This window comes from Kogia breviceps, chromosome 2, assembly GCF_026419965.1.
Source record: "Kogia breviceps isolate mKogBre1 chromosome 2, mKogBre1 haplotype 1, whole genome shotgun sequence".
Lineage (NCBI taxonomy): Eukaryota > Metazoa > Chordata > Mammalia > Artiodactyla > Physeteridae > Kogia > Kogia breviceps.
In genome coordinates this window covers 95,290,683-95,306,486 of record NC_081311.1, presented here as the reverse complement: position 1 = coordinate 95,306,486, position 15,804 = coordinate 95,290,683, and the positions used below count along the sequence as shown (strand labels likewise).

The 15,804-nt window shown below is 47.5% G+C and overlaps 1 protein-coding gene across 31 annotated transcripts in view; it reads right to left on the bottom strand.

Moving 5' to 3' along the window:
* The window catches only part of CLASP1 (cytoplasmic linker associated protein 1), a 264,666-nt gene that overhangs the window by 193,389 nt on the left and 55,473 nt on the right, over nt 1-15,804 (bottom strand). The window lies entirely within an intron of this gene.

The following is a 15,804-nucleotide window of genomic DNA, read 5'->3' as shown; positions in this document are numbered from 1 at the left end:
GTGGGAAGTAAGCTCCATGAATTTGTATCTAGTTACTCACTGCTATAGTCCAGAACCTTATATTTGTTGAATAAATGAATGACTCCCAGAACCTTATATTTGTTGAATAAATGAATGACTCCCATCAATTTGCTGTATTTCTCACTTGGAAAATACTGCAGTGCCAGGGCCCACCCTGTGCCCACTATGAAGCCCACTCGTCTAAAAAGTGAAGGTGGCCTCAACTGTGAGGGGTTTTACCTCACCCTGATGGGAAATGAGGGAACAGTAGAACAGAAAGAAACCCTCCAGGTCCCACTTTCTAGGAAGCATCTTACTGCAATCAAGGGAAAAGTGACACTTAAAACGACGTATTCCCAAGTCCCTCAGACTCCAAATTACGAAGTATTTCAGAGCTAGCCAAATTCCATCACACTCTGCTCAGAATGCTTCGTAAGAATTACCTTGTGAATCAAAGCTTCCACAAGGCTAGGTATCTTAAGAACATTTTATGGAAAAATCAATTCACTGAACTGCACCAGTCGGCAAAACTATTACCCAGTGGCCAATGGCCATCCTGTCTGCACTCAAGGAGAAAGCTTTCAGGTCACTGTGATGGAGACAGGCAAAGTGTGAACCACACCCTGTAAGATGCGTGAACCACACAGTTCAGGACAAGCCCAGCAGAATGCTCGATCATCAGAAACCCAGTATGGGGTGGGGTTGGGGGGTTGGGGAGGTGGAGATCCAAGCAGCAGACAGAGAGTAAAATAAGTAGGCTTAGGAGTCAGACAAAATTGGGTTCGAAACATGGCACCATCTACTAGCCACGGGCCCCCGAGAATGTTAACATCTCAAAGTCCATGTATGCATCTGTAAAATGGGATACCTAATACCCCCTTCTGCAGGTGACTCGGAGAATTACTGAAGCGATCAATTTCAATGACATGCCACAGTGAACCACACATAGTAAACGTGGCCCCGTCCTCCCCTTCGTTCCCAGGTAAAAATCAAGTTCGAGAGTATTTGCAGACGTTAAGGCAAGTGAAATAAACCAGACACAAAAGGACACATACTGTATGACTCCAGATATAGGACATGCCAAGAAATGGCAGATTCTTAGAGACAGAAAGTAGAACAGTGTATGCTGTACACCTAAAACTAATATTGTAAATCAACGATACTTCAGTTAAAGAAAAACATAAAGAAAGGAGTGGCTACCAGCGGCTGGTGGGAGGGGGAAATGGGAAGTTATTGTTTAATGGATGCAGTTTGGGATGATGAAAATGTTCTGGAGATGGACAGTGGTGATGGTTGCACAACACTGTGAATATACTTAAAGCCACTAAGTTGTACAATTAAAAGCAGTTAAAATGGTAAGTTTTATGTTATGTATATTTTAACACAATTTTTTTTTTTAATTTTAAGAGTATGTGCAGGGCAAACCAAGGGACAAATCAAAAACAGAAGGCCTGTAGGTATGTGAGCTGTCAAATGGTTTACACCATGTGCGGTGTTTAATTTCCCCCCTGCAGTTGTTTCTTCACTACAGCGCTGGGTCCAAAATAGCATCGTCTCTATTGGTGCCAGGCTGTGCCCACCACCGTCAAACCAGAAGAAACCATTTTTCCTTTCAACCCTGTTAGAAGTGATATCTCCATCCACAAACATTCTAGCACTGAGAGGCAAAAGAGTCCCAATTCATTCTAAAAGCTCGCAAAACTGTACAAAACTGGGCAAGGATCACATGCAAAGTTCAGGAAACTCATCCAATCCCACTAATAAGAGAGAAACCCAAAAACTTTATAGAGTCTGGAAGGAAACAAAGTTCAGAGCATCCTAAGAACTTAGAAATTTCATCCTGAGGTGTTGGGGAACCACTGAAAGATTTGAAAGTTTGGAAGAAAAAAGGGGATGGGATGGAAGGAGGACTAGGATAAGCATAGGGGAGTGTGAAATGGTATATTTGCAGTTTTGAAAGCTCATATTTGCAAAGATGGGGAGCATGAACTGGAGCCAGGGAGGACTCTGGGTGCAGCAAGGGCAGAGACTGCAGGTCTCTGGGCTGCACAACAAAGCCGATGGCTGTGTCGTACCCCGAGATGAGCGGGGGGACGGGAGCAAGTCTGTGTGACAGCAGAAGGAACTGAATGGTTTCTGACACGTTGAGCTCCAGGCCTGATGGGACATCAACACAGAAATATCCTGCAGGCTCGTGTCTGACACCTGAAGCCCAAGAGGGAAGTGGAGGGTGCAGATGTGGGTCTGGGAACACGCACAGGAACGAGAGTCGCCAGTGAGAACGCGCAGCACGCAGAGGGAAGACTGAGGCTGGCGCCCTGATGAACACACACACCCACGTTTGCAAGGGCTGGAGGAGGTGGCATCCACGAAGTAGATTAAAAAGAGCTGCCGCAAGAAGAACTAACTCAGGTGGCATCAAAAGCCAGTGAAGAAGACAGCGTCACCAGTGGGGCCTGGTCAGGTAAGAAGTCACATAAAATCAAGGTGGAAAGAACTCTGGCTTTGGCAATTGCTTAGTCCATCCACGAGTTCATGGGAGGAGAGGTCAGACAGGGGGAATGAAGAGTGACGGGGATGTCAGGTCGAGACCGAATGTGGGAAAGCCCAAGCGCAGGCGAAACTCAGTACGGCAGCCTCAAGACTCTGCCGATCAAGTACAGGTGGTGGTGGTTTCTTCTTCAAATGGTAGACGCGTGAGCCTATTTTACAGACTGAAGGCGGAGACGCAGAAGTTAAGGGAATGTGTCTACCATTGATAGGCATTTCAGGTCACACCACAAAGGACAGCAGAGGAGGAGCTAGAGGATGCTGGGAGAGGTGCTAAAAGGTGGTGTCCAAAGCCTGACGATCCAAGGCCTACCCGAGTGTGACATGGCAGACAGAAACCCGGGGGATTAACCACAGTCGGTGTCTTAAACCAGTTTTGACAGTTCTTTCTACTGGGCAGGTGTCAGGCGCTAGGGTATGCTGATGGCCACTTGCAACCAACCCCCAGAAATCTTAACACAACTGGAATACTCTCATTGTCCATCACAAAATTTAAATGACTTCCTTATCATAAACACCCAAAATATGTGTAAATTTAAATGACTTCCTTATCATAAACACCCAAAATATGTGTAAAATAAATGGATTAGGCTGCCCTGGATTGTTCTGGGGAATGGGAGAAGGGAAATTATGAACAACAAAGGTGTAGGTAGGAAAGGGCACCGAGAAGAGGGAGAATCCCAGGAAGAAAAATGAGATAACAAGGCCCAGCACCAGAATAAAAACACCTCGCGGAAATGAAGAAAAATAAAGAAAAGCTTTAACTCTCATTTCTGCTTTTGATTATGATTATGATGTATTAGCAACTAAAGAACTGGAGGAAACATCTTTCAACAAATCAAAAGTATCCAATTAGAGGGCTTCCCTGGTGGCGCAGTGGTTGAGAGTCTGCCTGCCAATGCAGGGGACACGGGTTCCAGCCCTGGTCTGGGAAGATCCCACATGCCGCGGAGCGGCTGGGCCCGTGAGCCACAGTAACTGAGTCTGCGCGTCTGGAGCCTGTGCTCCGCAACGAGAGAGGGGGTGATAGTGAGAGGCCTGCGCACCGCGATGAAGAGTGGCCCCCACTTGCTGCAACTAGAGAAAACCCTCGCACAGAAACAAAGACCCAACACAGCCATAAATAAATAAATAAAATTAAAAAAAAAAAAAGTATCCATTTAGAAACCAACAACACGGACTTCCCTGGTGGCACAGTGGTTAAGGATCCACCTGCCAATGCAGGGGACACAGGTTCGAACCCTGGTCCAGGAAGATCGCACATGCCACGGAGCAACTAAGCCCGTGTGCCACAACTACTGAGCCTGAGCGCTGGAGCCCACGAGCCATAACTACTGAGTCTGCGCGCTAGAGCCCACGAGCCACAATTACTGAGCCTGCGCTCTGGAGCCCACGAGACACAACTACTGAGACCGCACGCCTAGAGCCCATGCTCCACAACAAGAGAAGCCACCGCAGTGGGAAGCCTGCGCACAGCAACAAAGAGTAGCCCCCGCCCACCACAACTAGAGAAAGCCCGCACACAGCAGCGAAGACCCAACGCAGCCAAAAATAAATTAATAAATTTATTTTTTTTAATGGATAAACAACAAGGTCCTACAGCACAGGGAACTATTATAAATATCCTGTGATAAACCATAATGGAAAAGAATATGAAAAAGAATGTATATAAATATATATATGTATAACTGAATCACTTTGCTGTACAGCAGAAATTAACACAACCTTGTAAATCAACTTCACTTCAATAAAATAAATTTTAAAAAAAAAAAAAAAAAAAAAAAAAGGAAAACTTTACAGGTACCTATGTCTTTGATCTTTGAGATCCATCTCTCCCGAGTCAGGAGTGAGACTCGTGACCAAGGCTCTGGGAAGAAGAATCCCTGGCTACACACGGCATCCTAAGGCCCTCCTCCTCCACCCTAAATACTGCAATGACTTAAAAGGGAATCCTGAGGGGCACTGCTCTCATACTACCAGAGTCAAAGGAAAACTCAGAGATAAAACAATAAGACAAGCACTTGCAGATGACATAAGGGCGAGTCCAGGCTTCCTAAATAAAGGATAATGCTGGTAGCTAAAGGGTTTTCTAAAGCTATAATTAATATGTTCACTGTTCTCTCTCATGGAAAGTCACCAGTTTCTTCCCATGACTGGCACATCTACCCACGAGGGCCGGGGTCGCTACCTGTCTGCTGGCACAGGTATGCTAAAAGCAGAGGGGAAGTGGTTTTCATGAGGGAAGGTTTCACTTCTGTTAGGGCCTCACGTGAGACAAGGCGTTCTTGTGTCCTGGGGTTTCTCAAAGGGTGGAGCGTCTGTCCTCTGAATCCTAAGGTGGTCCTATGGGTTGCAATATAAAATAGATATTTTTAAAATAAATTTATTTATTTATTTGGCTGCGTTGGGTCTTCATTGCTGTGCGTGGGCTTTCTCTAGTTGCGGTGAGCGGGGGCTACTCTTCGTTGAGGTGCGCGCGCTTCTCGTTGCGGTGGCTTCTCTTGTTGCAGAGCGTGGGTTCCAGACACACGGGCCTCAGTAGTTGTGGCTCACGGGCTTAGCTGCTCCGCAGCATGTGGAATCTTCCCGGACCAGGGTTCAAACCCGTGTCCCCTGCATTGGCAGGCGGATTCTTAACCACTGTCCCACCAGGGAAGCCCCATAAAATAGATTGCTTTTCTACGGGCTCTAGTGCAAGAGCCTGACAAGCTGGTGGCCTCCTCTGTCTTCTTAGAGCAAAGTCCGGGACTGGACACAGCCCAGGGACTTGGCCTCACTGTAACCACCTGCCCTCCTGCACTGATGAACATCTGCGGGAGACGTGCGCCCTTCCCAGGACTGGAGGAGCTGACTCAGAGAACGTACTTATACTTAGCACACGACCCTGAACCAGGCAGTCAGTATATCTGGTTCTCCCCACTACATACACCTCTCCTCCTTCTCCTATATTCTGCCTTTCACTAATTTATCTAGTCACCCAGCAAAGAAAAAAACTCCAAAGCCAGAGTCGGGCTGGAACATGACAGAGTTGCTACAACACTGAGCCCATTTTTTCCCTCCACAAAAACTCAACTGGGTGGAATACTGAACAGCTCCTCCAAACACTTGCAGATGGATATGACTGGGAAACGTTTCCGTTTTGGCACTGTCCCAAATTCTTCAATTATTTACTAAGGGATCAAACACGAGTGCAAAAACACAACAGGCAAGCCTCGCTTAAGCTGGGCTTTGTCCTCTGGGGTTTCACTGCTGTTTGGGCTTTGTTTTTAAGTGTTGGCTCTCAGTGACTCGGCTGGGTCCAGGGAATCCTTCCTGCCTTTGTTTAATTTTGCGCTTTCAGAATCTGGAAAGGGAGTTACTAGTCCCTCCCGGGTGTCAGTTCCTACCTCCGCTGTAAAATGACTGTGATGATTTGCTGGAAACGCCTACATCACCTTGGAAAAAAGAGGCAGGTAAGAGCCAGGTGACGTAATCAGAGGGCAAGTAACAGCTTAGAGAGCGAGCAGGCAGGCGGGAAGCAGCAGCAGAAGCCGCCCCTGTGGGTCAAGCCCCTCCTCTTCCGCTCGGCAAGTTCATTCATGTTTTCAAACACAAGGCACAGGCACGGCGGCCGTGCCGAAAAGTAAAAATATCTACACGCCTGCACACTTAATGAATTCATTTATGAAAAATAAGCCAACTTGTTCTAGTGTAGAAACCTTAAAGGCAGGACAGAGAAATCAAAAAAATACTTGCTGCTCTAATTTCTTCTAACTTCCAGCCTCTTAGAAAACAAAAGGCCCTGGGAACTGGGGGTGAATTCTCAGCTCTCGGGAAGCCAGCTTCTTCTGTACCACCTCCTACTCATATCTAATTGTGATTTCAAATTTCCAAAGGAGGCAGGACCACACCTGGGGGAAAATAAACAAATCAAAAAGAGCGAGGGATGAAAATGAAAAGTTCACAATGGAATTATTTCAAATGAGGAATTCATTATCTGCTCAAAGGCAATGATGAAAAACAAAGAGGGAGAGAAGCCAGCATGTATCCATTCTTCCACGAAGGCTCCTTTAGGATTCCCATTCTGTTCTAAGACATTGTCGGTTCATCTCTCCAGCCCACCACCAGAGACGGTCGCCTATCACGATGCTAACATGGTTTGGCGTCTCCGATCAGGGGGTCTCCCTCACTCAAAATCACTGCGGAGCAATTATTGAAGAGGGTGAGGGCGGAAGGGGCCTTGGACGGCATCCTGTGCTCGGCTTCCCCATCTCAGGGCAGCCTCACCGCCTGTCCTGACGCCCAGGTCTGGGGGACTCCACAGCCCAGCCCCTCCCATGGCACCGCGTCTCCTTCCCAGGGGTGGAGGCAAGTAGGAAGCGGGGCCCGGCAGCGTGCTGAGCTGAAGGCAGGACCCCAAGCACGCGTGCGTATCCACCCCTCCTCCTGGCAGCCCATCAAAATGACAGCATCGAACCACAGAAGGCTCTCTCCAAAACACCCTAGAGAACTGAGGGACTAGGGGGCACTCCAGTGGCCATCGGTAAATGAAAATCCTCCCCAAAGACAATACCAGGAGAAGAGAAGAGAGGGGAGGAGGCCGCACCCCACAGTCTGCTCCAAAGGGCTCCAGTGGGCACGGGCGCTCATCCTCCTGGACGCTGGGCAAGTTCTGGGCCCTGTGTGGGCAGCTATGAGGCAGGGAGGGTTAGGGACAGTGGGAGAGGAGCAGAAAGCAGGCAGACGAGGGGGGCGCCAGGGGCGGGGCGGGCAGGGGAGGGGGGTCTACCGACCGGCCAGACTAGGCCCCTTTGCACGTCAGGCTCATTGTGAGACGAGCAGTGATGAGATAAGTGTTTACGTCTTAGCCTCTCGCCACCAGACTGTGAGTAAGGCAGGCAAATAATCTCTCCTCCCGCTGGCGCACTCTGGGCGTCAATGGGGTGCTGTTAACAGTGAGACCAGGAAAACAGGCATAAACGGGGATGGGCTCAGACGAAAAGGACAGATGGCCTCAAGAGGCAGGCGGCCCTCAAGGCCGGGGCGATGCCCCGTCCTGCCCCCATGCCCCGGACCGCGCGGCTCCCAGCAAATGCTAGCGACTGTTGCGACCGCCTACTCCAGTCTCAAAAGCGCTCTGTGTCTAGCTGCTACCAGGGCCACCTTGTCGCAGACTCCAGGGGCATCGGCACGGCTGTAGGCGCAGGTGCGCGCCCGCAGAAAGAGGCGCACTTTTTAAAATTAAATTGAAAAAACCTCTCTAAATGATCTTTGAAATGAGCTCCTCCATGTCCACGGCCAACTGACGCCCTGCCCTCAAGCTGCCTGCCCCCCACCCCCGAGCTCCCCTTGACCTTCCACGTCCCCCCTGTCCTGGCTGGGCCGGGCTGGCCGAGGGCCCCAGAGCCGGCTCCCTGCTGAGTGACGCCCAACACAGCATGGGTCGTGGCCGGGAGGCCTGCCTGGTCTGGATGTTTACAGCAGTGCCGAGAGTCCCCAAACACAGAGAGAAGGGGGGAGATTCTAAAACTTGTTCAAAGTCCTTGCTTTTCCTTTTGGGAAAGCCTGTCGCAAGTCACCCACAGGGAAGGCACTAAACAAGAGCCCTGGGGTCCGTTGCTTTCTTTTCTTTTTTTAGTTGAAGTAAAGTTGATTTACAATGTTGTGTTAGTTTCCGCTGTACAGCAAAGTGACTCAGTTATACATATATATTATCTTTCATATTGTTTTCCATTATGGTTTATTACAGGATATTGAATATAGTTATAGTTTCCTGTGCTATACAGTAGGACCTTGTTGTTCATCCATTCTCTACATAACAGTTTGCATCTGCTAACCCCAAACCCTCCCACCCCCGTCCCTTTCTTATCTGAGGAGAAAACTCCCAGAAAGCACAAGAGAAGATGGCCTGCAGGGGTGTTTCTGGGAAGGGAAGCTTGCGGGAAGAGTTATTAGCACCCGCTCTGACCTTGGCTTCTCTGAGATTGACAGCTGTGCGGCCTATTAATGGATCTCCAGCACGCTTCTCAGATTTCACTGGTTTAATCCAAGCTACCAAACAATTCTGATGAAACCGGCCCTTCAAAGACTCAGGTGCCTGGGAAGCAATTGTTTCAAGGTTCTCCCACAGTGAAGGCGGGGGAGGGACGGGGACAAGAAGAGAAATGGGGAGGAAATGAGGGGACTCTCTGGCGCAACCTCAGAGGGCCATGCATTTCTTGGGCCCTATCATCAGATCACATGCTAGCTAGGGGTATAACCGGAATTCTCATTCTCATAAATCCTGGGAGTACTTTATGAGCAACAGTTACAGTGTGCTGTAACGTGTTCTTTACTGCACTACACTCTGTGCTACAAGTACTAGTCTATCAAATATAAACATTAAATGGAAATGACCCGGGCCTCTCTCTTTTTCTGAAAGGCTCTGATTTCAAGGGGAGCTATGGGAGAGAACTAAAAAGATATCGTTCACAGGCATAATGCCTCAGATGTCTGCACACAGGACATCCTTAGCTCAGGAAGAGTAAAAGTTCCAAACCAGTAGGCACTGTAGAGAAAATGAAATCCACTTATTATCTTAAGGACCTGTTGTGTGCAAAGCACAAGCTCAAGTTTAAATCACTCTCAGATGCCACTATGAAGTCTGGTGATAATATCTACATTCCAAGGCCAAGGGCTCGAATTATTACCCAACTTCCCCCCCGCACACCAGTAATCAATCCACCCCCAACCTTATTACTGCTCATCTCACTGAGCTGTTTCCTAGGAACCTCCTAGTCATTCCCAGGTCAGCTCAGACACCACCACGACGTTTTAACTTTCCAAGGTACAGCTCAGAACACCCCAGAAGCCTGCTCTAAACCCTTCACTGCTTCCTCACAGGCTGCTGGAAACCCAGCTTAGGCGCCTGGGTGTGGCTTTCGCGCCCTCGGGTCTAGCCCCAGCCTGTCCTACTAGGAAGCACTGTTCCGGTGAAGGGTGCGGGCTCTGAGCCCAGCAGTCAGGTTTCCGAGGCCAGCTGTGCCACGTTCCTTCACCCACTGAAGGGGAATTACAACAGTGACTAACAAGGTGGCCATGTGATGGAGGGAAATGACTTGCCTACAAGAGCTCGGCACAAGCCTGGCACAGAGCACTGGCCAGTGAGCATCAGCTTCTGCCATCACCGCCCGCCTCCTTCACGCTAACTAACGAATACGCGAGTGCGGCCGTGGGCCAGGCCCTGTGTGAGTGCCCCGCTCTCCGGGTGAGCCCAGCGAGGCCTCTCAGAGCTCCACGTGACTGCGCGGGCAGCACCCATGGCCTCAAAGACCAGCCCATCCAGGCGGAATCTCCCCAGCCTGCTCCAGCCACACCTGCCCATCTGTTGAGGCCCAGCTCCCAGGCCACCACGGCAGGGGGCTTTCGCAGCCTCCTCCCACAGAAGGGAAGCTTGGGGCTGTCTGTGGGCACCTCTCCTAACTGGTCAGCTGTCCCGTCAAACACAAGGTCTGCGGATGCAACCACATCGACGCTGCTATAACGGCTTGTTCGGAAGCCAGAGTATAATTTTCTCTCCTCAACAACCGGCACATCTGCTGTTCTCAAAACAAATTTGTGAAATGGGCAAATAAATCTGTAACCCAATTATCCTCTCATCATGCTATGATTAAGCCAAAGAACCCAAAGAGAAATCCAGATTATAAAGAGGTATTAAGAAAGGAAAGAAATACCTACAGAGACCCACATAACACCAAGGGTTCAATGATCTATCTTGGCTAAGACACTACAATGTCTCTCTCTTTATGTGACTACCTTATAGTCTTCCTTAGATGGGACTGGTAGACTGGAAAAGTTTCGATGGACTAATGAACTTCTAAGAGTTGCACGCTTTTACATCAGTGAAACAAAAAAGAGAGGAAGATTAAGGCCTTCCTTTTCTTACTATGAAATGTTCACTGAAAGCCAAGAGGGGGAAAGGGCCAGTACAGAACAGAAGGGTCCGCACACTTGCCCAGAGAAACCTCACGATGTGGAACAGGCTCTTAGCTTCATGAACGAATGGGGAAGCCCAGCCGGAAGGGTTCAGGAGCTGTCTCTGCCCAGTAGGGTCAGGAAGCCCCGGCCTCCCTCCCTTGTGGACCCCTGGGGGCAGTCGTGACCAAGGCACACTGACTTAAGAGCCTCGCACCAGTCTAATCAGATTTTTTTAATGACCCTCAGAAAACTCAAAGTGCCTTTGATGTCAGGTAAGGAACAAGCTGCATTCTAGACAGGTGGAAGGACAAACGCAAGAAACATTTCTTTAATAAGCATAGCAGCTTTGGCAAAGACACCCCAGCACTAAGCAAGTCACAGGCCCACAGCTGAAAGAACGGGTTAGTCTACCCGTAGAGAGATTTCTCTAAGATAACTGAGGACTGTTCCCAAATGTCTGGACTTCGTATTTAGTTCATGGAAATCTCCTAAAATGTAGTAGACAGTCTACTACAGAGAATGTTCTGGAACTGAGCCTTTCTTGACGTCTCAGGGTCACCATTACAGACACAGTCACTGTGCTGAGCTGAAGTCCAGAGTTCCTTTCCAGGACCAGACAAGGCCCAGCATCACGTCACAGGAAACCTTCTATAACTATCCGGTCCTGCCTTCACTTGCTGCTAACGCACTGGGGGACATAAACTCTCTCCACAAGTTTTAGTTTGGGACGTGGCAGAGTTTGGAGGGACAGAGGTGATAAGTAGCAGCCTTTTAGCGTACTGAGTTGGTATCATATACCCTCTAAGACAGGATTCTAAGAGGCTGGTTCCGGGGTTGTGGGGGGTGGGGGGTGGAGTGCAGGATAAACAGGTGCACACTGTTATATACAGGATGGGTTCACAGCAAGGTCCCACTGTAGAGCACAGGGAACTCCATTCAATATCCTGGGATAAACCATAACGGAAAGAATATGAAAAAGAATGTATTTATGTGTATAACAGAATCACATTGCTGTCCAGCAGAAACTAAAACAACATTGTAAATCAACAGTATAGTTGATAAGTATAAAATAAAATAAATTTTAAAAATAAAAAAAATTTGGTTCGTTCCAGGAAAGAAAGAAAAAGAAAGGTTGGTTCCAGGAACCATGGCCAATCTTGTTTTTAAACTGATATCACAGTATTGCATAGGGGTTAAGAATGCAGACTTTGGACCTAGACTGTTCTACTCACTGGCTATGTAACTCTGGGCAAATTACTTCCTCTGAAGGCCTCAGTTTCCTCCTCTGTAATATGGAGATAAACGTGAATATCTCAAAGTTGCTGTTTTAGTTTCAGTTTTAACAGCAAAAGGGAAAAAAAACCCGGTATCCAAGTATCTAAATATCACTCACAATGCAAGGGCTAGTCCCCAAGAAGCCTGTAGCGCATGAGGCCGTCTTTGCCTTCCCTCTCTCTCAGACAGGAAATGGACAGTTGACACCATCTCGTTAACAGAGTACAGGGTCCCCCCTTTTCACTGCTGGCAGCTACAACCATGGCAGCAGGCAGATGAAGGGGGTTTACTGTTTCTTAAAGCTGAGGGCAATCTCCTCCTCCTGGCTGGGAGAGGTTTTCCTTCTCTAAATGAAAAATGCTCCGTGGCCACACTTATTCACTCCGAGCGTCTGAGCAACGCGGTAGAGGCCCACGTGCTGGACTGCTCGTTTTCTAACAGCTGCAGACAGACTCTAATGGGCTCCCCGCCTGCAGGGCCTCCTCCAGCACAGAGCCGACACATCGCCGAGGACAGTCAGGAAGCCTGTCTTCCCCTGCAAAAGGGGGTGGGGTGTGAAGGCATCAATATTTCCTTCACAGCGCCAAAACTACACTTCACGTTTCTACATTTCCTTCCGTGTGATCTTCTGGAACACTCGTGATTTTTCTAGTTGGACTTTTCTGGCAATGAATTACAACAGAAAATCAAGTTCTTGAATTACTAACAAAGGTTATAGGGTGGATGCCAAGGAATTCATCCAACCGAAGCTCATCTTCCAGATTTATTAGACTGGAAGGAAACAAGGGCTATTCCTGGCTGGTTCCCAGGCGTCCCCTCCCACTGGCTGCTCCCACTTTACTGCACCCTTGTGAGAAACAAATGCCACCCATGGGATCTGGAGGCCCTTTAGAATCCTCCTGCCTTGCAGGGACCATTTCTACAAATCTGTCCCACAGCTAGTCCTTCTCATAAAACTATACTGTGTTAGGATACGACCACAAGAGAGAACGTTGTCTGAGTGATTTATTTTAAATGACGAAGCAGATTAAACAAAAATACAGAGAAAAAGAAAAAGCCATCTGAAATACAGGCAAGCAGTTGAATATAATTAAATTTAATAAGCGATTACTATAAGCAGGGTCCTCCTGAGCAAGCAAGGGGTTCAGAGACACAAAGATAAATGAAATGTGGCCCTCGGCTGCAAAACATTGATTATATAGCTGAAACAGGTATGCAGATGGCCACAGTTCCAGGCAAAGCCTGGTCTGGCAAAAATGAACTGGGGTCTATGCACCATGGGCACCAACCACTGAACAAAGTCACCTCAACTGGGAGAAATCAGCACCGGCTCTTCAGATGCCACAGCATTTAAGCTGAGCCTTCAACCATGTAAAGGAGATTTGACAAGGCCAGGGAGAGGCCATCCAGACAGAGGAAAGAGGAGGGACGGGGAAGGATACCACTGCGGGTCAGGGCGGGGACACTGCAGTGTAGCTGAGGCATACAGGAAACATGGTGGGAGAAAAATATCAGAGGGCTTTGAAAACCATGGTCAGCTGTGCAGGCTTTCTTCTGCAAGCAGCAGAGAAGCCAAGAACTCCAAGCACGGGTGGACGTAACAGCCTGTGTTTTAGCAAGCTTACTTGGCCTGGAGCAGGAGACCCCTCAGAGAGCTACTGCAACAGGCCGGGGAAGAAAAAAGCGGTGTCTGGGTCCTAGGTCAGAGGGAGGCTGGAATGAAAGGAAAGCCAAAAGTTTGCAAGATACTTCAGATGAAGGAATTGGTGCCATTTCCCTTGTGCTTTTCCACTCTTTTCAAATAGGTGCATATTCTTTTTCTTTATTTTTTTTAAATACATTTATTTATTTATTCATTTTTGGCTGCATTGGGTCTCTGCTGTGATGTGCAGGGGCTTCTCATTGAGGTGGCTTCTCCTGTTGCAGAGCACAGGCTCCAGGTGCACGGGCTTCAGCAGTTGTGGCGCACAGGCCTAGCTGCTCCGCAGCACGTGGGATCCTCCCAGACCAGGGATCGAAGCCGCGTCCCCTGCATTGGCAGGCGGACTCTCAACCACTGCGCCACCAGGAAAGTCCCTATTTTTATTTTTTATTGACGTATAGTTGATTTAAATGTTGTGTTAGTTTCACGTATACAGCAAAGTAATTCAGTTATACATATATATGTATCTATTCTTTTTCAGATTCTTTTCAATTATGGGTTATTACAAAATATTGAGTATAGTTCCCTGTGCTACACTGTAGGTCCTTGTTGATTATCTATTGTATATACAGCAGTGTGTATATTAATCCCAAACTCCTGATTCATCCCTCCCCCCCTTTCCCCTTTGGTAACCGTAAGTTTGCCTTCTATGTCTCTATTTTTGTTTTGTAAATAAGTTCATTTGTATCATTTTTGATATTCTTAAATATGGGGGAAATACAAAAAGAATTATTTCAGAAAAAAAAAGCTACTAAAACGTATTGATAGTTGGATTATGCATGTTCGGGGAGTGGGGTATTTGAGACATAAAGAGTTAAAAATTAACCCCTATTACAGTGTTGGCCATGCCTCAAACCCAACCAGGAACAAAGGAGGAAAGCAAGCAATCTTCTAAGGCTCATCCACCAATTTCTTCTAATCAATTAAAAAAGGAAAGGGAAAACCAAAGATATTAAACCTAATTCAGGTTCCACTAACCCAGAGCTGGACTGAATTACCCTGCAGTGCTCGTGAAACCACGGTTTTCTAAGCAAAAAACCAATGTAAACAAAGTGACAGTGGGATATGGTTATCAAACCGCTTTCAAGTATATGTTAAGTCATTTGTAAAGTGTCCTTGACAGGTCAAGAATGCATATGCAATAAATTAGTTCTCAATTCTTTAAAACTTCTGTGAGATAATGCTACTGCACTATTTGCCCCCAAATTATCATGGTCTGTACTACTACTTTCACTAGAATTAAAAGCAAAGATACCGGGCTTCCCTGGTGGCACAGTGTTTGAGAATCCGTCTGCCAATGCAGGGGACACAGGTTCGAGCCCTGGTTCGGGAAGATCCCACATGCCACGGAGCAACGAAGCCCATGTGCCACAGCTACTGAGCCTGCGCTCTAGAGCCCGTGCTCCGCAACAAGAGAAGCCAACGCAATGAGAAACCCATGTACCACATTGAAGAGTAGCCCCTGCTCGCCACAACTAGAGAAAGCCCGCGCGCAGCAACGAAGACCCAATGAAGCCAAAAATAAATAAATAAATTTATATATAAAAAAAGGAAAGATACCATATTTCTTCTTAATATGTAAGTTAATTCCTTCATATTATGTGTGATATTATACCTATGACCCTACCTGATCACCGTAAATCTGAAATGTCAGGTTAGAAAACTCTTCAGTTCCAAAGCAATGGACACACATAAATGAATACAAATAAAATTAGATAAACCTGAGTAGGACTGTTGGGGTGTTATTAATGCCAATGCCCAATTATGGTACTGTACCACACTTTGGCAAAAAGTAACTATTTGTGAGAAATTAGGCATTGTACAAGGAATCCTGTTGTATTATTTCAGTTGCATGAATCTTTAATATCTCAATGTTTTAAATGAGGGAATCCTTTGTAATTAAAAAAACAAAACAAAACAACACACACACACACACACAATAGTGGGCAGCTCTCTCCTGTGAAACCCTATGTACTTTGGCCGCATCATAGACTAACAACGAAAAGGGAAGCTTTGGAGCTAAATACTTACAGGTAAAAGCACAGAAATGTTTCAGATTCTAAACCTCGGTGACCACAAAGTAAAAGGGAGAAAGTAAGAGAAAACCAGTGAACGATTCCTTGGTCTCCAGCTTTACACACAGTCTTGTGGGGAGGGAAGGCCCGCATCACTGCCGGGTAGCAGTCTCGCAGAGAGAACGAGGCTCAGAGTCAGAGTCAGGCAACCTGTCGAGTCCACGACCACGTGTTCACAACTCAGTGTAAACATTCATTCCTCCCACTAGAGGAGGTGGGGGGATGTGCAAGGTCAAAGGCTCCCAAACTGATATCATTCAAGCAATA